The sequence below is a fragment of the Mobula birostris genome, chromosome 19, assembly GCF_030028105.1.
Source record: "Mobula birostris isolate sMobBir1 chromosome 19, sMobBir1.hap1, whole genome shotgun sequence".
In the NCBI taxonomy this organism is placed as follows: Eukaryota; Metazoa; Chordata; class Chondrichthyes; order Myliobatiformes; family Myliobatidae; genus Mobula; species Mobula birostris.
The window spans coordinates 20,522,651-20,546,432 of record NC_092388.1 but is presented as its reverse complement, the minus strand read 5'-3'; the positions used below and the strand labels follow the sequence as shown (position 1 = coordinate 20,546,432).

The following is a 23,782-nucleotide window of genomic DNA, read 5'->3' as shown; positions in this document are numbered from 1 at the left end:
CTCAGAGAATGTTGTGGTCGGTTGTGTCAAAGGCAGCACCTAGATCAGGAAGAATTATAACTGAAACTCCTGACATCCGTGTTGAGCTGACAACTTTGGTAAGGGTCTTTACCATGCCGTGCTTTGCTCTAAAACCTGACTGTAACTTTTCCAGAATATTGTTCTCATTCAGAAAGTTGTTGAGTTGGTTGAAAATGACTTTCTCAAGAATCTTGCCAAGGAGGGGAAGATTTGACATCGGCCTGTAATCAGCTAGTACCTCACTATCAGGTTTGGCTTTTCAAGTAGGGGTTTGACAGCCGCAGTTTTGAAGGTATCGGAGAAAACACCAGCTTTAAGGAATGTGTTAATAATTTTCCCAACAAAATTGAAAACACTATTAAAAGAGTCCTTAAAAAGAGTGATAGGGACAGGGCCAAGACACCAAGCAGACAAATAACACTTTGTTACAAACTTTTAGAGCTCTAAATCAGAAATACAGTACTTGTAAATTTTGACATAGTTGCCACTTTTTTAGAAGGTTGGCTTCAGAGATTGCCAGTATCTGTAGCTAAACTCCCCATAATGGAAGAAATTTTACTGATGAAAAGTATTGTGAATTCCTCGCATTTTGCAGCAGATGTTTGATTCGGGACAATATAGGTTGGGGCACAGTGCTGTGCAAAGAATAAGTCTCAACCCTAGCAAAGAGATGGACCTTCAGTGTAAGTGGTTTGATGGGGAGTCACTGCATTATGCAAGTAGGTTTAGGGCAGTTCACATTAATAATCCAACTAAGGGTTTACAAATGCTATGGCTCTCCAGGGAAAATGAAAAGCTCCAAAGCTACTGGAAGATCTATACATGGATTTGGCTTACAAACCTGTTGTTGGAATTGCAAGCAACAAAAAATTACATTTATCTACTAGGAGTGGGCTACTTGGATACAGCAAGAGGAATATACCCTTTAGTGGAGAAACTGCTGGACAACATGCAAGAACAGTGGATTACTGAAAGTCTCAAGTATAAAATGAAGCATCACGTCTGCTATCTGCCATTTTCATTCCTTGCCACCACACAAAAATGTGAAATGACCCTAGTTTTATGCTCTCAACTTCTGGCAGCATCTCATTCAAAGAGAGGTCTCCAGCAAAAGAATGGAAATCCAAACTCCCAATGATGGTCAACAAAACAGAAAAATTCAATCCCTATTATGAACTCCTATAGATAGGGTCCTGTCCATAAGAAACTTTGTCCCTTAAGGAAATGCAGAGGACTCAGAGAAAAACCCCTTGCAAACTGGAGATACTTTCTAAAAAAACACTCAATATGTTTCAAATGTTGGGTTTCAACAGCACACAAAGCAAAAGACTGTAAAGCTATCATATACTGCACTGAGTAGAATAGTGACCAACATACAGTGCCTTGAAAAAGCATTTAACCCCCTTGGAAGTTGTCATGTTTTATTGTTTTACAACATTGAATCACAGTGGTTTTAATTTGGCTTTTTTGAGACTGATCAACAGAAAAAGATTTTTTCTTGTCAACGTGAAAACAGATCTCTAAAAAGTGATCTAAATTAATTACAAATATAAAACACAAAATAACTGATTGCATAAGTATTCACCCCCCCCCCCCACCTTTAATATGACACACCAAATCATCACTGGTGCAGCCAAATGGTTTTGGAAGTCACATAAATAGTTAAATGGAGATTTGATTTTGGAAACCTGTGTGCAGTCAAGGTGTTTCAATTGATTGTAGTAAAAATACACCTGTATCTGGAAGGTCCAACTGCTGGTGAGTCAGTATCCTGGCAAAAACTACATCACGAAGACAAAAGAACTGAAGCACCTTCAATAACTCCAAAAGACTTGAAGTGGGGTAAATACTGAAAGGCTTTTATTCGCAGTAAGACATAACTTCCATTGTGAGTGTCTGCCCCAGGACTGAGAGGGAGGGGCAAGGCAAAATCACCTTTATTCAGGGATCTGTAGGAGGAGCCACAGGGGCAGTCAGCAGAGGGGCCTGTCCAGACAGTTAACCCAGTTACAACATATATATGGTTTATCACAAGAACACTCCAAGCAACTCCATGAAAAGGTTATTGAAAAGCACAAGTCAGGAGATGGATGCAAGAAAATTCCCAAGTCACTGAATATCCCTGGACAAGAAATAGAAAGTACAGTATATGGCACAACTGTAAATCTGTCCGGAGCAGGCCATCCTCAAAAGCTGAGTGACCGTGCAAAAAGGGCAATAGTGAAGGAGGTCACCAAGAGACCTATTAAAACACTAGAGGAGTTGCAAGTTCAGTGGCTGAGATGGGAGAGACTGCGCAGGTGCTTCACCGGTCAAAGCTTTACAGGAGAGTGGCAAAGAGAAAGCCACTGTTGAAAAAAACTCAAATGAAATTTCGGCTATAGTTTGCCAAAAGGTTCTGTATTTAAACTCACATAGCATTTGGAATAAGGTGGACAAACTCGTGGTGCAATTATGGATCAGTCGCTCTAACGTTGTGAGCATCGCTGAGTTGTGGTTGAAAGAAGGTCAAGGTTGGCCATTTAACATCCAAGGATATACCTTGTATTGAAAGGACAGGCAGGAAGGCAGAAGCGGTAGTGTGGTTCTGGTTGGTAAGAGATGGACTTACATCTTTAGAAAGAGGTGACGTAGGTCAGAGAATATCGAATCTTTGTGGATGGAGTTAAGAAACTGCAAGGGTAAAAAAAGCATTTTGGAAATCATATATAGGCCTCCAATTGTTGCCAAGGTGTGGGTTTAAGATGACAAAGGGAGCTGGAAAAGGCATGTAATAAGGGTAATGTCACAATAGTAATGGGGGACTTCAATATGCAAGAGGATGGGAAAATCAGGTTGGTGTTGCATTGCAAGAGAGGGAATTTGTTGAATGCCTACGAGATTACTTTTAGGGCAGCTTGTGCCTGAGCCTACTAGAGGAAAGAGTACTTATGTGATCAATTATTTTGTGTTTTATATTTGTAAAGATCTGATTTCACTTTGACACAAAAGTCCTTTTTCTGTTGATCAGTGTCAAAAAAGCCAAATTAAATCCTCTGTGATTCACTATTGTAAAACAATAAAACATGACAACTTCCAAGGGGGTTGAATACTCTTTGAAGGCACTGTATGTTGGTCACTAATCTACTCAGTACAGTATATGATAGGTTTACAGTCTTCTGCTTGGTGTGCTGTTGAAGCCCAACATTTGAAACCTTTTATAGGCACTGTATATCACCACTTCATTCATGTCACCACCTTGGGCTACGACTGGTTCCAGCACACCTGCAGCAGAGCATGGCAAGGAACCACAAGAGCAGTCATCAGATGGAGCTACATCCTCATGCACAGAAAAATATGGGAAAGACTTCCAGGCAAATCCCACTCTAAAGTATGTCTGCCCAACGTCTACCTGAAAGGAGATCCTGTGCAAATAAATAAAGGCAAGGGGTGTGTGATTTTGGATGATCGTACAATAGGTCATTGGCAAAATCAACATTCTCTGACACATTCAGTACTCAAAGTTACCTTTCCTCATATACTCTAAAGATATGTTCAGGAACATCAGAAGTAGCCAGATTCAAAGCCAATGGACTTGTCATGGAGTCAACGGGAATGGAGGTCTGCTTACCCTTGCCAACACTCATTTAGTGCGACCACATTCCAACAACAGGGGTGAAATCGCAGCTCCTGAAGCTGCACACGGTCATTCGCATTTTAAGGGCTGAGCTGACAAGATTCTCCAACTTAACTCTTCTGCTGATTCTACTGTTGTTTGATAGGCACACCATCCATGTATATAAGGTCATTGAACAATGCAATGTAATGATGCACATTGACTGGACCTGCGTTGGGTCATAGTGGGTGAAGTCTGCCTTGATGATGCACATTTAAGACTAATGTCCTAGCGAATGGGCATCCAAGTCATTTCAGACCCTGTGTGAGTCAAATCTGTATGAAAGAGAAGATTGCCGCTAAGCATACGAAGCACCCTGACATACTTGCCTATGCTCAAGATTTAGGCAAGTTGATTTTCTGTCACTTGGAAGGTGAAGATAATTTGGCACCTCCTATTGAAGATGAGGTCTTCCTTCGAATCATGAACCAAGTATTTAGCAAGGATGAGCCAAACAGTTGGCTACCTCTGTTGGGAAATGTAATTGATGGAAATGTACATAATTCATAACCATTGATATTGAGTTAGGGTTCACTTTAAGAAGCTGGTCTGATGTGATGGCATAATTATGTGACGCTTTTACCATGCTTTATATTCTGTGTTTGAAGGACAATAAAGGAGTTTGTTACAGTTTTCCTTAAACGTAAAAAATCTCATGCCATTTTATATGCAAAGATCTACAGATGTGACCCCAATATTCTCAGACGACTCTGGAGTTATTGATCATGTTGGCCAACACAGTCACTTTGAACCTGCCAGAGTTTTGGGAGCGAAATGCTGTTGCTTGTTTTGTACAAGCCAAGGCCCAATACGCTTTGCGAGAAATCTCCATGGACGACACCAAATATTACTACATAGTAGTGTTGCTCAGCAGCTCCACAGAGGCAAAAGTGGTGAGTCTCCTGGAACACCCACCTGAACACGATAAATACCAATCACTGAAAGCTCCTTTTACAGACTTTCGGACTATCAAGAGCACCAAGCAGCTGCTCTCCTTACCCAGTCTTGGCGTTGCTATGCCTTCAGGACTAATGGACCACATGCTGTCTCTTCTGGGAAATCATCATCCTTGTTTTATTTTTAAAGAACTCTTCATGCAGCAAGTGCCTGATCAAATTTGCATAGCCCTCACTAATGCGCCCGTGAAGGTCTATAGGGAGCTTGCTAAAGTGGTTGATAGTTCTCACTCAGCCAGGCAGAGATGCATAATTCTTCCTTTTTTCCCTGCCTCTATAAGCCCGAAGGCAGGGCCTCAAGTACACACATGCCCATCCCCAAGAAACAGACAACACTGGGGCTGTGCATTAACCATGCTTACTTCGGTACAACCACTAGGAAGTGCCGACCGCCTTGCAGCTTCAACAGTGGCAGTGCATCGGAACGTCAGATGTTTGTGAACACTGTGGGTTTCAGCTGCCGGAGTCATCTACTGTTCATTACAGACACCCTTTCGAGGTGACGTTTCCTGTGTGACAACCTTTTCTGGCTGGCTGCCAGTGACTAGTGGTGCTCCAGGGAGATCAGGATTGGGACCACTTCTTTTTATGTTATACGTCAATGACTTGGATGCTGGAATTGTTGGCTTTGTGGCCAAGTTTGTGGATGATACAAAGATAGTGTAGGTGAAGGACCAGGCAGGTGTGAGGAATTAGAGAGGCTGCAGAAGGACTTAGGCAGATTAGGAGAATGGGCAAAGAAATGGCAGATGGAATGCAGTGTCGGGAAGTGTATGGTTATGAACTTTGGTAGAAGGAACAACAGGGGTGGACTATTTTCTAAATGGGCAGAATATCAAAAATCTGAGGTACAAAGGGACTTGGGAGTCCTCATACAGGTTAATTTGCAGGATGTGTCAGTGGTGAGGAAAGCAAACGCAATGTTAGCATTCATTTTTGGAGGACTAGAATGTAAAAGCAAAGCTGTAATGCTGAGACTATATAAGACACTGGTGAAATGTCATTTGAAGTATTGTGAGCAGATTTGGGCCACTTATCTAGGAAAAGATGTATTGAAACTGGAGAGAGTTCAGAGGCAGTTCCCAAGAATGATGCTCAGAATGAAAGGGTTAGAAGAATATGGGGAATCTCATTAAAAACTATCAAATATTGAAAGGCCTAGATAGAGTGGATGTTTCCTATAGTAGGGGAGTCCAGGACCAGCAGGCACATCCTCAGAATAGAGGGATACCCAATAAGAATGGAGGTGAGGAGCAACTGCTTTAGCCAGAGGGTGTTGTGTCTGCGGAATTCATTGCCACAGGCCCATGACAGGACCAAGTCATTGGGTCTATTTGAGGAAGAAGTTGATAGGTTCTTGATTAGTCGTGGTGTGAACGTTTACAGGGAGAAGGGAGGAGAATGGGATTGAGCGGGAAAATGGATCAGTCATGATGAAATGGTGGAGCTGACTCAATCAGCCTAGTGGCCTAATTCTCCTCCTTAGGATCTTATAGAGACTGGTCTTTTTCAAATGACTCCCATCCAACAGCGATGCCAATCTCTCAATCGCTAATTCGAAGAATGACCATAAGACCATAGGAGCAGAATTAGGCCATTCAGCCCATCAGATCTGCTCTGTCATTCAATAATGCAGATTTGTTTTCCCTTTCAATCCCATTCTTCTGCCACTTCCCCATAACATTTACCACCCTTACTAATCAAGAGACTTCTACTAGAAAAGCGGGAAACAAACTGAAAGGGGAACTCAGCAGGTCACGCAGCATCTGTGAAGGCAAAGGGATAGGTTACAAGATGATTTGGGGATAGGAGGAGAGAACAACATATTATTTGCCTTCTGACCTACCATCTTGGTTATTAATGAGCTGCACAAAAAGACACTTAAATCCTTTTGAAAATCAGCCCAATTTCCCGCCATTTAAAAAATACTCTTTTCCAATATTGCACAGCATTGTTTCCACATTATATTGCATATGATATGTCTGACCCACTCACTCAGCCAATAATTAAATAATAATTGCCCACATTTTGCCTCATATTGAAAGCAATCATATCACAGAAGCAAAGCAATATCTGTTAATCTGTCAAGTAGGGGACCGTGCACAATTCTGATTTGATGGAGACAGACGTGAGATTACGGAGGAACATCTGGAAAACTTCTGAAATGCCCACTTCACTGTCGCTGCTACTGTGTGGTAACCGGAATCTCCGGAGCTGAAGGCCCCGAAATCCTCGGCTTTGCGTGTTTCAGTGGCCGGGGAGAGGTCAAGGACACTCGGCAGAGGGTGGCGCTCAGGAGGCTGTATCAGAGAGGCTGGTCAGAAGCTCAAAGTTTTTGGACGGATGGACTCAGTGTCGGCTGGGGTCGGCTGCTTCCAAGGTATCGGCAAGTTGACGATGCCTGGAGGTTTACGGCAGGGAATTTCTCCCTTTTGCCACCTGCTATCGGGGACTCGGGAGTCAATCGACTCGGGACTTTGAGGCTTTTTTTTACTGTGCCCATGGTCTGTTCTTTATCAAATTATGGTATAAGTTGTAATTATGTGGTTCTGTCAGTGTTAGTCTTTGGTCTGTCCTGTTTTCTGTGATATCACTCCAGAGAAACATTGTATCATTTCTTAATGCATGTATGCATTTCTAAATGACAATAAAGGAGGACTGAGAGTTCTCATAATCTAAAAATCTAAAATATATTACAGTTCAGAATTTGCCCATTCAGACTATGAGTCTATGCTTGCATTATGCAAGAACACATTGTATCAGATTGCTAATCACAGCGGATATAGTTATAGTCATAGTCATACTTTACTGATCCCGGGGGAAATTGGTTTTCATTACAGTTGCACCATAAATAATAAACAGTAATAGAACCATAAATAGTTAAATAATAATATGTAAATTATGGCAGTAAATTATGAAATAAATCCAGGACCAGCCTATTGGCTCAGGGTGTCTGACCCTCCAAGGGAGGAGTTGTAAAGTTTGACGGCCACATGCAGGAATGACTTCCTATGACGCTCTGTGTTACATCTCAGTGGAAAGAGTCTCTGGCTGAATGTACTCCTGTGCCCACCCAGTACATTATGTAGTGGATGGGAGACATTGACCAAGACACAGACCGCTGGAAAACAATGCTGGAGGGGTAGTAATTGGGGACTACAAAATGGTGGACGAACTGAATAAGTACTTTGCATCAGTCTTCACTGTGGAAGACACAAGCAGTATGGTGGAAGTTCCAGGTGTCAGGGGGCATGAAGTGTGTGAAGTTAATATAACTAGAGAGAAGGTTCCTGGGCAACTGGAAGGTCTGACTGTAGATAGGTCACCTGGACCAGATGGTATACACCCCAGAGTTCTGAAAGTGGTGGCTGAAGAGATTATGGAGGCATTAGTAAGGATCTTTCAAGAATCACTCAATTCTGGAATGGTTCCAGAAGACTGGAAAATTACAGATTTCACTTCACTTTTCAAGAATGGAAAAAGTCAGACAAAAGGAAAATATAGACCAGTTAGTCTGACCTCAGTAATTGGGAAGATGTTGCAGTTGATTATTAAGAAAGAGGTCCCAAAGTACCTAGAGGAATATGATTTAAAAAAAAGACCATAGTCAGCATGGTTTCCTCAAGGGAAACTCTTGCCTGACAAATCTGTTGGAATTCTTTGAAGAAATAGCAAGCAGGACAGACAAAAGAGAATCGGTTGATGTTGTGTGTAACGTCTTGTGTGATTATTCGTAGCATCAGAGTGCGTATGATGTCAGGAGTGGAGAAGTAAAATGGAAGTCTGGTGAATAAACGTGGTTGTTCAATCTTCAGCGGTGTCCGAGTCACATCAGTATTACATGGTGTCAGAAGTGGGATGAAGATCTCATAATATGGACTCAAGATCCTATAATAGACAGGAAGAATGTGACATTTAAGCTTGACAGGTTGTACAGTTCTCTCTGCTTTCCCACCCACTACCAGGAAGACCATGGGAGAAGTTTGGGACAGACCTCTTTCACTATAATGGTGCAGAATATCTGCTTTGTGTGGACTACTATTCAAAATATCTGGAGATCACTTTATACTTTATACTTTATTGTCGCCAAACAATTGATACTAGAATGTACAATCATCACAGCGATATTTGACTCTGCGCTTCCCACTCCCTGTATTACAAATATTAAATATTAAAAATAGTAAATATTAGTAAATATTAAAAATTTAAATTAAATAGAAAATAGAAAAATTGGAAGTAAGGTAGTGCAAAAAAACCAAGAGTCAGGTCCGGATATTTGGAGGGTACGGCCCAGATCCAGGTCAGGATCCATTCAGCAGTCTTATCACAGTTGGAAAGAAGCTGTTCCCAAATCTGGCTGTACGAGTCTTCAAGCTCCTGAGCCTTCTCCCGGAGGGAAGAGGGACGAAAAGTGTGTTGGCTGGGTGGGTCATGTCCTTGATTATCCTGGCAGCACTGCTCCCACAGCGTGCGGTGTAAAGTGAGTCCACGGACGGAAGATTGGTTTGTGTGATGTGCTGCGCCGTGTTCACAATCTTCTGCAGCTTCTTCCGGTCTTGGACAGGACAACTTCCATACCAGGTTGTGATGCACCCTAGAAGAATGCTTTCTACGGTGCATCTATAAAAATTAGTAAGGGTTTTAGGGGACAGGCTAAATTTCTTTAGTTTTCTCAGGGAGTAAAGGCGCTGGTGGGCGTTCTTGGCAGTGAACTCTGCTTGGTTGGACCAAGTCAGGTCATTTGTGATATTGACCCCGAGGAACTTAAAGCTTTTGACCTGTTCCACTTGCGCACCACCGATGTAGATTGGGTTTGCGGTCCGCTACTCCTTCTGAAGTCAACAACCAATTCCTTCGTCTTGCTGACTTTGAGGGATAGGTTATTGTCTTCGCACCGTGCCACCAGGTTCTTAATTTCCTCTCTGTACTCAAACTCATCATTACCCGAAATATGGCCTACAATTGTTGTGTCATCAGCAAACTTATATATTGAGTTTGATGGAAACTTATCTACACAATTATGGGTGTACAGTGAGTATGGCAGGGGTTGAGTACACAGCCTTGTGGGGCACCGGTGCTCAGAGTGATTGTAGAGGAGAGCTTGTCCCCTATTTTTACAGCCTGGGTACTATCTGTGAGGAAGTTGAGGATCCAGCTGCAGATCTGAGTGCTAAGGCCCAGGTTCCGGAGCTTAGGAATCAGTTTATTTGGAATGATGGTATTAAAGGCAGAGCTGTAGTCAATGAAAAGGAGCCTTACATACGCATCTTTATTCTCCAGGTGTTCTAAGGAGGAACGTAGGGCCAGAGAGATAGCATCTGCCGTTGACCTGTTGCTCCGCTAGGCGAATTGCAAAGTGTCGAGGTTGACCGGTAAGCTGTGGTTGATGTGTACCATAACCAATCTCTCAAAGCACTTCATAGCAATTGATGTCAGAGCCACAGGTCGATAGTCATTCAGGCATGCCACCTTGCTCTTCTTCGGCACTGGAATTATCGTTGCCTTCTTAAAACACGAGGGGATCTTAGACTGAAGCAAGGAGCAGGTAAAGATGTCAGCAAACACTCCAGCTAGCTCATTTGCACAGGCCCAGAGAACCCATCCTGGGACGCCACCTGGACCCGTCGCCTTCCTTGGATTTATCTTCAGGAAGGCCCTTCTAACGTCCTCCTTGGTGACAATGAATCTCAATGCCACCAGGTCCAGTTCATCTGGAGGGAGCGGGACGCTCCTCTTCTGTTCGAATCTTGCATAGAATACGTTAAGTTCGTCAGGAAGAGAAGCGCCACAGTTAAGTGACATATCCACTCGAGGTGTCATTACCGCAATGAAGCCGACATTTGCAAGACATGGTATTCCAGATATTGTCATTAGTGACAATGGTCCACAATATGCTAGTGGTGAGTTCAGAGGGTTCTCAGAAAGCTTGGAATTTCAACATGTTACTTCCAGTCCAGGGCACGCTTAGTCTAATGGACAAGCAGAGAGAACTGTACAAACTGTCAAGAACATGCTCAAGAAGGCACATAGCAGCAAAGGTGACCCTTACATTGCTCTGCTTGAATACCGCAACACACCGATTGAGGGAGTGGGGTTCTCTCCTGTGCAGCTGTTGATGGGACGTTACCTGAAGTCCAAACTGCCAACATCCACAACTCTACTGACTCCTGAAAGTAATGCTCAAGTACATGACAAGCAAAAGTACAAACAAATAAAGCAAAAGAGCTACTAGGACAGACATACAATACAGTTGCCAGATCTGCATACCGGTGAAAATGTCAGAGTACGGAGAGGAGACACTTGGCAACCAGCTGTGGTTGTGAACAGACATCAGCAACCAAGATCCTTCATAGTTCGCACGCCGGTTGGAAGAGTCTACAGGAGGAACAGGAAGCATCTGCTGAAGACAGGTGAGAGGGAGTTTCCACATACAGATGCACAGGACATTTCCACATACACAGACATGGAAACAAATGACATCAAGAGTGATGCAGACCGCACAGAGGTCACTCAAGAGAGCAGCCGGAAGTCTTGGTACATGTTGGTACCAATGATATAGACAGAAAAAGAGAGGAGGTCCTGAAGAAAGATTACTGGGAGCTAAGAAGAAAATTGAAAAGCCGGACCTCCAGAGTAATAATATCAGGATTGCTGCCTGAGCTGCACGCTAATGATGGTAAGAATAGCAAAATTAAGCAGATGAATGAGTGGCTAAGTAACTGGTGCAGGGGGCAGGGTTTCAAATTCTTGAATCATTGGGATCTATTTTGGGGAAGGTATGACTTGTACAAAAAAGATGGATTACACCTGAACTCAAAAGGTACTAATATCCTAGCCGGATTGTTTAATATAGCTGGTAGGGAGGGTTTAAACTAAGTTGGCAAGGGGAAGGAAACCAAGGCGTTAGGATCGAGGAAGAGGAAAATAGAAAAAAGTCAAAAATACTGTGCAGCAATGATGGTAAGAAGGACAGGCCGGTGAATATACAGGATAATTTGCTGCAAAATAGATATATAGCACAAGTGGCAACAGGTACCGATCTAAATGTACTGTACTTAAATGCACACAGCATTAGAAATAAAGTGGATGACCTTGCTGCACAGCTGCAGGTTAAAAGGTATGATATTGTGGCCATCACCGAGTCATGGCCAAATGATGGATGTGATTGGGAGCTGAATATTCCAGGATACACAGTGTACAGGAAGGATAGGAAGGTAGGTAAAGGGGGTGGCATGGCCCTGCTGGTAAGTAACGATATCAAATCAATAGAAAGAAGGGACATAGGATCAGAAGAGGTAGAATCCTTATGGGTAGAATTAAGAAATGGCAAGGGTAAAAAGACACTAATAGCAGTTATATACAGGCCTCCAAACAGCAGCCGGGATGTGGACTACAAGTTGCAGCTGGAAATAGAAAAAGCATGTCAGAAGGACAATGTCAAGATAATTATGGGGGATTTTAATATGAAAGTGGATTGGGAAAGTCGGGAAGGTAATGGATCTCAGGAGAGGGAGTTTGTAGAATGCCTACAGGATGGCTTTTTGGAGCAACTTGTCCAGAAGCCCACCAGGGGACCGGCTGTTTTGGATTGGGTGCCGTGTAACGAACCTGAGGCGATTAGGGAGCTGGAGGTAAAGGAACCCCTTGGAAGTAGTGATCATAATATGATTGAGTTCAGTTTCAAATTTGAAAAGGAGAAGCTGGTATCAGGTGTATCGATATTTCAGTGGAACAGGGGAAATTACAGTGGTATGAGAGAGGAACTGGTCCAAGTCAATTGGAAAAGTAAACTAAATGGAGGGACAGCAGAGCAGAATTGGATGAAATTCCTACAAGAAATAAGGAAAATGCAGGAAAAATATATTCCAAGAAAAAAGAAAATCATGAATGGAAAAATGGCACAAATGTGGCTAACGAGAGAGGTTAAGGCAAAAATAAAAGCAAAAGAAACAGCGTACAAGGAAGCAAAAATTAGTGGGAAAAATGAGGACTGGAAGACCTTTAAAAAATTACAGAAAGAAACTAAGAAAGTCATTAGGAAAGAAAAGATGAATTATGAAAGGAAGTTGGAGATTAACATAAAAAAGGATACTAAGAGTTTTTTTAAATATATGAAGAGTAAAAGAGTGACAAGGGTAGATATGGGACCGATTGAAAATGATGCTGGAGTAATTATAATGGATAACAAAGAGATGGCAGAGGAACTGAATGAGTATATTGCATCAGTCTTCACAGTGGAAGACATGAGCAATATACCTGATAGCCAGAGGTATCAGGGAATAGAATTAGGTACAGTCAAGATAACTAGAGAGAAAGTGCTTGGGAAGCTAAGTGGACTAAGAATAGATAAGTCTCCCGGCCTGGATGAGGTGCACCCAAGGGTTCTGAAGGAGGTGGCTTTGGAGATTGTGGAAGCAGTGGAAATGATCTTCCAGGAATCAATAGACTCTGGCATGGTTTCGGAGGACTGGAAGGTCGCAAATGTAGTTCCGCTATTTAAGAAAGGAAGGAGGCAGCAAAAAGAAAATTACAGACCTATTAGTCTGACACCGGTGGTTGGAAAGATATTGGAGTCAATCCTCAAGGACGAGGTTATGAAATACCTCAAGGTGCATGACAAGATGGGCCGAAGCCAGCATGGTTTCATGAAGGGAAGATCCTGCCTTACCAACTTATTGGAATTTTTTGAGGTAATCTCGAATAAGATTGACAAGGGAGAGGCTGTGGATGTTGTGTATTTGGATTTTCAAAAGGCCTTCGATAAGGTGCTGCATATGAGGCTGCTTAATAAGATGTGAGCCCATGGAATTATAGGAAAGATATTGAAATGGGTGGAGCATTGGCTGATAGGCAGAAAGCAAAGGGTGAGAATAAAGGGATCCTATTCTGATTGGTTGCCGGTTACTAGTGGTGTTCCGCAGGGGTCGGTGGTGGGGCCGCTTCTTTTTACGATGTATATCGCTGATTTGGATTATGGATTAAATGGTTTTGTGGCCAGGTTTGCGGATGTCACCAAGATAGGTGGAGGAGCAGGAAATGTTGAAGAAGCGGAAAGGTTGCAGAGAGACTTAGTCAGTTTAGGAGAGAGGGCAAAGAAATGGCAGATAAGATACAACGTTGACAAATGTACGGTTGTACATTTCGGAAGAAGAAATAATCGGGCAGATTATTATTTAGATGGGGAGAAAATTCAAAAATCTGAAGTGTAAAGGGACTTGGGGGTCCTTGTGCAGGATACCCTAAAGGTTAACCACCAAGTTGGATTGGCGGTAAGGAAAGCGAATGCTATGTTGGCATTCATTTCAAGAGGAATAGTGTATAAGAGTAAGGAGGTGTTGATGAGGCTCTATGGGGCATTAGTGAGACCTCATTTGGAATATTGTGTGCAGTTTTGGGCCCCCTATCTTAGAAAGGATATACTGATGTTGGAGAGAGTTCAGAGAAGATTTACGAGGATGATTCCTGGAATGCAGGGGCTAACATATGAGGAGCGTCTGTCGGCTCTTGGATTGTATTCATTAGAGTATAGAAGAATGAGAGGGGATCTCATAGAAACGTTTCGAATGTTGAAAGGGTTGGACAGAGTAGATGTGGAAAGGTTGTTTCCCTTGGTGGGTGAGTCCAGGACAAGAGGCCATAGTCTTAGAATTAGAGGGTACCCAGTTAAAACAGAGATGAGGAGAAATTTTTTTAGCCAGAGGGTCGTGGATTTGTGGAATTTGTTGCCACATATGGCTATGGAGGCCCGATCATTGAGGGTGTTAAGGAGGAGATTGACAGGTATCTAATTAGTCAGGGTATCAAGGGATATGGGGAAAAAGCCAGAAATTGGAACTAGATGGGTGAATAGTTTAGCTCATGGGGGAGCTGCAGAGCAGACTCGATGGGCCGAATGGCCTACTTCTGCTCCTTTGTCTTGTGATCTTGTGACTGACATTGATGAAGGACAAGCACAGTCACAGTTGTATCACGCACGGTCTGGGAGACAAGTCAAACTTCCAGCTAGATACAGAGACTAGACATACATACAGTCTCAGAGAGTTTGAGGCAAAGTCACACATGTTATAAGTTCCAAAGTGTGAAACAAAAGGTTTATTAGTCTATGTTAGTAAAAGAAAATACACTGCTGTTAGTATTGTAAAATACAATGCAGAATACAGTACAAGAAGGTAAGATTTTTTTAGTCTAAGAAGGGCATACCTAGAGGCATTGTTTTGGTAATTCAGTGTCGTAAAAAGAAAAAAAATCTTGAGAAGGGGGATGTAATGTATTGTGTGAGTATTCGTAGCGTCAGAGTGCATATGACGTCAGGACGTGGAGAAGTAAAATGGAAGTCTGGTGAATAAACGTGGTTGTTCAATCTACAGCGGTGTCTGAGTCACATCAATATTACCTGGTGTGTACTTGGATTTTCAGAAGGCCTTTAACAAGGTGCCACACATAAGGCTGCTTAACAAGCTACAAGCCCATGGTTTTACAGGAAAGATTCTAGCATGGATAAAGCGGTGATTGACTGGCAGGAGGCAAAGAGTGGGAATAAAGGGAGCCTTTTATGGTTGGCTGCCAGTGGCTATTGGTGTTCCACGGGGGTCAGTGTTGGGATCGATTCCTTTTATGTAATATATCAATGATTTGCATGATAGAATTGATGGTTTTGTTGAAAAGTTTGCATATGATATGAAGACAGGTGGAGGGGCAGATAGTGTTGAGGAAGTAGAGAGGCAACAGTAGGACTTAGACAGACTAGGAGAATGGGCAAAGAAATGGCAAATGGAATATGGTGTCGGGAAGAGTATGGTCAAGCACTTTGATAGAAGAAATGAAAGGGTTGATTATTTTCTAAATGGAGAGAAAATATAATAAAAAGCTGAGGTGCAAAGGGATTTAGGTGTCCCTGTGCAGGATTCCCTAAAACATTATCTTACCAGCCGAGTATATGGTGAGGAAGGCAAATGAGATTTTAGTATTCATTTCAAGAGGACTAGAATATAAAAGCAAAGATGTAATGTTGAAACTTTATAAAGTATTGATGAGGCTTCACTTGGAGTGTTGTGTGCAGGTTTGGGCCTCTTTTCTTAGGATGTGCTGAAATAGAGGGGTATCCATTTAGAACGGCGATGAGAAGGAATTTGTTTAGCCAGAGAATGGTGGATCTATGGAATTCATTGCCTTAAATATAGGTTGATAGATTCTTGATTGGTCAGCGCATGAAGGGATTTGGGAGAAGGCAGGAGATTGGGGCTGAGAGGAAAATTGGATCGGCCTTGATAAAATGGCAGAGCAGACTCGATGTGCCAAACGGCCTAATCTTGCTCCTATGTCTCACGTTCTTAAGGTCTTATGGTCTAAGAACAATCCAAATTCAAATCTACTGCCCTCTCCCCTTGATCTGCAATTCTCTCCCTTTTTAATTACTTATTCAGTACCTTTTTGATCAACAAAACTGTCTCCACCCCAGTAGGATACTGCAGAACGTACCACTATTTTGCAATGATGAAAGGTCATTATCCAAAGGGTCCTGATAAAGGGTGTTGACTGTTTATTCTTCTCCATAGCTGCTACCTGACCTGCTTTGTTCTTCCAGCATTTTGCATGTGTTACTCAAGGTTTCATTCAAGCTTCTGCAGAATCTCTTGTGTTTACAATTATTTTGCAAAGTATCTTGTCTACATGTCACTTGATTTTTTTTTTGCCAGTAACTTTCATTCATGAACTCTTCTCTTTGCCACTTCAGTTTGTTTCCCAACTAACCTCAATTGTATTGAAAGATACTCTCCTGCTTATATGAATAGAATAAATAAGTTTTGTGTAAGATAAGGGGCATTGATCGTGTGGATAGTCAGAGGCTTTTTCCCAGGGCTGTAATAGCTAACACGAGAGGGCACAGTTTTAAGGTGCTTGGAAGTAGGTACAGAGGAGATGTCAGAGGTAAGTTTTTTATGCAGAGGGTGGTGAGTGCGAGGAATGAGCTGCTGGCGACGGTGGTGGAGGCGGATACGATAGGGTCTTTCAAGAGACCCCTGGATAGGTACATGGAGCTTAAATAAATAGAGGACTATGGGTAACCCTAGGTAATTTCTAAAGTAAGTATGTGTTCAGCACGGCATTGTGGGCCGAAGGGCCTGTATTGTGCTTTAGGTTTTCTATGTTTCTATTCTAAGACACAAGGTTTAGACCTGAAAAGTCGACAATTCCTTTCCTTCCACAAATATTGCTCAACCCACTGAGTTCCTCCAGCAGACTGTTTGTTACTCCAGAATCCAGCAGTCTCTTGCAGCTCCATAAATTTAGATGGAATGTTCTAGAATCCAAGTGTAGAAATTTGGAAGGTAATGTCTTTTCTGGTATTATCAAAATCCTTCATCATTTATAAACCTTTAATTGATTATTTCTTAACCTTCTCTATCAGTGTTAGCATTTATATAGCTGCCTCTGCGGGAGATGTATGGCTGGTATTGAGGCTACATGAAGATAGATTTCATGAACAGTTGATAATCTACATTACAAGTTGTGCAATCTATCCAGCTGTCCCATAATGTGACAGACAATCTTCTCAACCATACAGGACATATGTTTGCGTTTCAAAGTTCAAAGTTCAAAGTAAATCTATTATCGAGGTACATATATGTCGCCATATGCAACCCTGAGATTCATTTTCTTGTGGGCATACTCAATAAATCCATAATAGAATAATAGCCATAACAGAATCATTGAAGGCAGGACCACACCAACTTGGACCTTCAACCAGCATGCAAAAATTTGAACTTTGGTTCCAGTTCTGAAATCAAAATGCGACTGCAAACCACGTTCTCACATCGCAGGCGATGTCTGCAGCACTGCAACAGGCAGCTAATCCATGCATCCGCTCTCCCAAATGCTTCTTCATAAGCACAGGTAGTACATAGGTCAGGTGCCTATAACCTGGGGAGGACCTGTACACCATGGTGGACAGAAAAATCATGAAACATGAGTGTAAGAGGTGGAAGTCAGGGGCAATCCTGGTCCCACGGGATATGCAGAGAATTGTGGGCTGGGCAAGTTTTTGCAGGATGGGAGAGTAATTATTCCTTTCCTTCTGCTCTCCTAACTCTATCTATTCCCTCACACACCCTATTCAGTCTGAGGGGATGACAATAACAATAGGCATCCTATGCTTAATTTATTCCATCTTAGTTGTCCAAAATACAAGTTTTCCTCTTGAATTTCTTAGTGAAGTAGACACGTGGTACATGTCAAGACTAAATCACACATCTAGGTGCCGAGACATCTTTTGACTATTTCTTAGGAACATCAGGGCATAAATTAGTATCTATATGAATAAAAATAAAGATTGCCGATGACACCTCAAAAATGGAATGGTGTGATTATAGTGACATTGGAAACTTGGCAACCAGCTGTGCAGAGCAAACTAGAACATTTCACATTGATAACAGCCCAAGGCAGGCTGCCCCCAGGTCATGAACAAGATCCCGTTCTAGAGACAGCCTTATGTTGAATAAGTTGGAAAATACACAAGCGTTACTCAATGTAGTAAGCATTTCTCCACAATATTGCCCTAAATGGCAGTGAAAATTTATGAGATTGACAAGAAAGAACTTCTAATTAAGTGAAGAAAAAAGAGAGAGAGACAGAGTGGTGTTCTGCCAACATTTTACCCTACTCTATGATCAACTTAACCTTTCCCTTCTGCATAGTCCTCCATTTCGTTACCATCCAGTTACTTAAATGCCCCTGTGCCCCTACATGCCTCTCGCAACAAACACCCCGGCAGGGAGTTCCATCCACTCACTACTCTCTGTGTAAAAAAAACATACCTCCCGCATCTATCCTATACTTTCCTCTGATAATCTTAAATTTATACTTCCTCATATTAGCCATTTCCACACTAAGAAAAAATTAAGAAAGAGACAGACAGACAGTGACAGTATCAAGGAGAGAGAGAGAGAGAGAGGGGGGGGGTGGAGGGAGACGGAGAGGGAGAGATAGAGAGAGAGAGGGAGATAGGGTGAGGGAGAGAGATAGAGAGATAGAGATGGAGAGAGAGATAGATATAGGGGGGAGAGAGAGGGAAGGAGAGGGAGCGAGAGAGAGATAGAGATAGAGAGAGATAGAGATAGAGAGAGAGGGAGGGAGGGGGAGAGATAGAGATAGAGGGAGATAGACAGAGAGAGAAAGAGAGAGAGAGAGAGAGAGAGAGAGAATGAGAATGAATGAATGTATCAGCAGTGCTACTTGATGTACACCAGACTTTTGAATTAATAATATTATGGTAGTTAATTCATTTATAGGAGCTGTTTATATGGCAAGTACTTATAACATAGAGATAGTTTGTAGTCAATTTTAATGGTGTAGATTAAATATTGAACAAGATATCCGAGATAATTTCGCTACTCCTCTTTGAAGTCTAAGGCTTACCTGATGCTGCTGCGCTACTCATTGCATTCTCAGATTCTCTTTTCTCATCCTTCCTCGGGATTCTGACCTGAAAGAGTATAAAAATGCCTCCTTTGAACATCTCTTCTTCAAGATGGCGCCTTTGACACCGCAGTACTCTCTTGTCGTCAGTCTACATTTTTAACTCATTCACTATCAAATAGACAGCATGTTGGCACGTTCCAAATCCCATAAAATGATATTTTCATGCTTCATACAAGAGGAGCATCACACTAACAACCAACAATATGTTCTCATTTGCAATTCAGCATGTTTTTTGTACATTATTCACGTAAGCCACACACTACAGCAATACAAAATATTGTTCTGGATTCCAAAGGTAACATCAGATATTGACAGAATACTTATGTAAATTCACCTTTCAATGTTCATTGGTTCTATTTCATATCAGAGAATGTATATAGTATACAACGTGAAATTCTTAGTCTTCACGGGCATCCACAGGACAGCAAAAAAACCCCAAAGAATGAATGACAGAAAAATGGTAGAACCCCAAATATCCCCCTCATCTCTTCCACATGCAGCAGCAAAGCATCAATCCTCCCCCTACTCGTTCCAGCAGAAAGCATCAGCACCCTCCACTCCCTACCATGCAAGCAATAGCAAAGCCCCCAAAGAGACCATGACCTAGAGTCCATCGAAAACCCACTGTTCATCCCAACAGTTCCACATCCCACAGGCTCTCTCTGTCTCACTAACAAGGGAGAGAGAGATATCGCTCCTCCCACAGCAAGAGGGTAGGCGAGCAGATCACTATTTTAATGTTACAGTCTGCTGCATTGCTTTACTTTGAGTTCCTCCACTCAAGCATCAGCAGCAAATTCTCCCTCACCATTGAGTGAGAGAGAGTAATTGGTGCAACGTACAAAGGTTGTGCTCTCAATAAAAATCACGTTGTGCAGAGAAATAAAGCAACATTTCATGTAGATGTAGGATAACAAGCATATGACTGTGTTTTGAAATATTTTTATTGTTACATGATAATGAAATATCTCTGAGGGTAATTTGACTAGAGACAGATGATCCTATGAGTTATATTGACTCACACTAGGGTTGTTTGCTTCAGTTTGCATTATCATTGACATTCATCCATGAACATGCAGATTTCTTCAAAACGCTCAATGAATGTGAAAACTTCGACATGCAATCATGTTGCAATCACACTGGAAAAAACTAAACTCAAAGAGAGACCTAATGATCTGAAATTTCTATTCTAAGCATCAGATCGAAAAGTGGTACATTCACAGTGATGGTTAAAGTAAAGCCCAGATTAAAATCGCTTTAATTTTTCTGTTTTCCATTCTGTTATCGTAAGAGTATAGGATATCAACGTTAGGAGCTTCTGGTTACCACATCACAGAGAACCCTTCAGCTATAATTACTATATCAAGTCAAGTTCAATGACAAATAAAGGGCATGCCAAGAACAGCAGCAAACACTCCCCGAAATCAGAAGCAAAAGCTACATAGAAATGGCAGAGCTAAGCAATCACAAAACTAATGACTCCAATCAACTTCCATTCCTACCATGTCAATTAAACCTTTAATGAGGGAAGGATTTTCCAAGGATATCCCCACCCTTTTCAATGGCACGATCCAGCAGTTGAAGAATTTGCGGGCATGTTCTGCCAGAAGTGTCAAATAAATAATGTATCTTGACCTCCTACTAAGATACCAAACCATTACAGAAATCAATATTCAGGCAATTCAATCCACTTCATGTGAAATCTAGAAAAGGCTCAGTGAACAGGATGCAACAAAGGCAAAGCACCTAATGATATCCCAGATGCAGTACGGAAAATCTGCGTTCCAAAGTCAAAAAGTCAAAGTAAGTTTATTATCAAAGAATGTACGTATGTCACCATATACTATCCTGAAATCCATTTTGAGAGGAATTTTTTTAAAAAGCAATAAAATTTATGAAAAACTATACATAAACAAAGACTGACAAACAACCAATGTGCAAAAGAAGACAAAGAAGACAAATTGAGCGAATAAAAACACTGAAAACAAGAGTTCTCAGAATTCCAGAACTGGCCGTTCCTCTAGTCATTCTGTTCCAGTACAGTTACATCTACACAACAGTGTAAAAAAGTGCACAGGAATATGCCTTTCACAAAAAGAGAGCAAGTCCAGTCAAGCTAACCACAGTTCAATCAGCTATCAACTATAAGCACAATGGAGGAAGGTGTCAGTGACACCAGTTCATCCATTAGCCCCTCTCAATTACACCTCTCAAGAAGCTCAACGGAATCTACAATAAACAGTTCATTTGGCAGATAACTCGCGCACTACCTGCTGACTGGCTGCATTACAGCCGAGTATGGGAACACCAATGCCTTTGAGTGGAAAATCCGACAAAAGGTAGTGGATTTGGCCCAGAACATCACGGGTAAAACCCTCCCAGCCACTGAGGACATCGACATGAAAATTGCTGTAAAATTGCAATGTTTTCTCACTGCTGCCATTAAGTAGGAGGCACAGCACCAGGTTCATGAACCCCTCAACATCAGGGTCTCGAAAAAAGGGGGACAACTACATTCATTCAAGGACTCTTTTATCTTGTTATTTCATGCTCGTTATTTATAGCTATTTATTTATATCTGCATTTGCACAGTGTGTTGTCCATTGATCCTGTCCTATAGTTACTGTCCTATAGATTTGCTAAGTATGCCTGCAAAACAAGAGTTATATGTGCTGATGTACTCTAATAATAAATTTTACTTTGAACTTTGAAACTTTCATTCTCTATACCACTCTCTATCATCAACAAAATGCTTGGGTTACTCTGACAGAACCTCCCAAGCCCACAAACTCTACCAGGGAGAAGGTCACCATTCATTTCTTTAAATCAAGCTACTATTGGCCCATTCTGCTTCAGCCCTCCTGAGAGGACAATCCTCTGTCCCAGAAATCACTGTTGTGCTCCTTCTACCTCTTGCTTTGTCCAGACCTATACACAATATTATAGCTATAGTCACATTTAGGGTCTATGTGTCTTCAAGAAAACACAGCATGTCATTTGCCTTCCTAACTGTTTGCTGCCCATGTAAACATTTAATGGTTTACCAGCTCCCTCTGAGTATTGGCATCTTTATCACATCAGCATGGTCCACTGCCACATTGAGTATCCCCACAATCCCAGACTCCTTCAGGCAGGAAACACACAAGCACGCCACCAGGTCCAGAATTTGTCATATTTTTCCCTCATTATATTTTATCTGCCATATTCTTGCTTGAAATGTGGGAGGAAACCAGAGCACCTGGAGGAAACCCTTGCAGTCACGGGAAGAACGTACAAACTCCTTACAGACAGCAGCAGAACTGAGCCCAGATCAGTGGCGCTGTGAAACTGTGTCACCAGGTTCGGATACGGCCCAAGTGCAGAGCGAGAGACACTGAACCAGGTCGATAGCTCACAGACTTTAATACAAATAGTGTTAGAAGGAAAAGAAAACAATAAATGCTAGGCCAAACAGGGACGTTAACTAAAGCTCTCAAATGGAAAACAAAGCCTAAACTGCGGCTGAAAGGAATAACTAAACATAAAACAAACACCGCTGGTCTTCAGAGTCAGTTGACTCAACAGCCCAATTTCTCAGGCAAGGCCGATTGCTAGCAGGCAGCAAGGCGTTGCTGTGCTGGGTTCAAGTCCAGACAAGCACTATGACGGAACGAATGGAGCTAAATACCATCGCAGTGAAAATAATAATTAGCTGTCACATGCATATTCATGAGCGCAATTGCCATATTTGCTGCGCTGCTGAATCCGTGATTGTGACATAGTGTCATGCTCACCACCGTACTACTGTGCTGCCCTTAAATTTTCCCTCTACAGATATCCTAGGAGTTCATTAATTGCTCCGCTAATCCTGTTTTCACACATACTATGAGATGTTAAACAAAATAATACCCCAAGAAAATGGCTATGCATGTTAATCAGAATGTATTTGTTTGTGATGTTGCAAGCTTCTTGGTATCTTTAATTAGAGATTGGTACCGCATTTGCTGAAGGTATAAATCAAGGTTCAATTCTTGCCACTGTCTGCAAGGAGCTTGGGCATTCTCCCAGCGACTATGTGGCTTTCCTCCAAGTGCTCCAGTTTCCTCCCACGTTCCAAAGATGGATGGTTAGTAAGAGTTTAGTAAGGTGTTGGCGCCAGAGCATGTAGACACTTGTAGGCTGCCCTCAGCACATCCCTGGACTGTGTTGGTCATTAATGTCAACAGTGCCTTTCAGAATCAGGTTTAATATCACACTTGCATATGTTGTGAAATTGGTTGTTTTGCAGCAGCAGTAAGTTGAAATAATTAATTATAAAAACTATAAATTACAATAAAAGTATATATTTACAACTTTCTGCAGCTATTTCTGGTTCTGTGCAGTGGCCCCTCTGTACCAGTCAGTGATGCACCCATTTTATTCTGTTTCAGTACTTGTGACAAATAAAGCTAACCTTCTTTTAACCTTCAGTGCAACATGAACTAGCTGCTCAATCACTGTGATATACTTTGAAGTGACAACTTACTGATGATTGTTGGTACACTTCGAACAAAATGCCACATCTTCCCTTGCTGCGAACAGGATTCCTGAATAAGCTCTGGCCACTCAGAATTAGTGCTACATATTAGTTGTGTCTTCCACTGAGAAGGACAAAGCAGCAGAAAGGAGAAGTTTACCTTTCACACCCCTTTCA

The 23,782-nt window shown here is 41.9% G+C and overlaps 1 protein-coding gene across 1 annotated transcript in view; it reads right to left on the bottom strand.

Moving 5' to 3' along the window:
- Positions 1-23,782, bottom strand: part of cpne4b (copine IVb) — a 564,934-nt gene that overhangs the window by 465,499 nt on the left and 75,653 nt on the right. Inside the window, exon 4 of the mRNA XM_072283307.1 lies at positions 19,048-19,114. The gene's annotated coding sequence lies outside the window, so the exon portion shown is untranslated. The remainder of the gene's footprint in view (positions 1-19,047; positions 19,115-23,782) is intronic.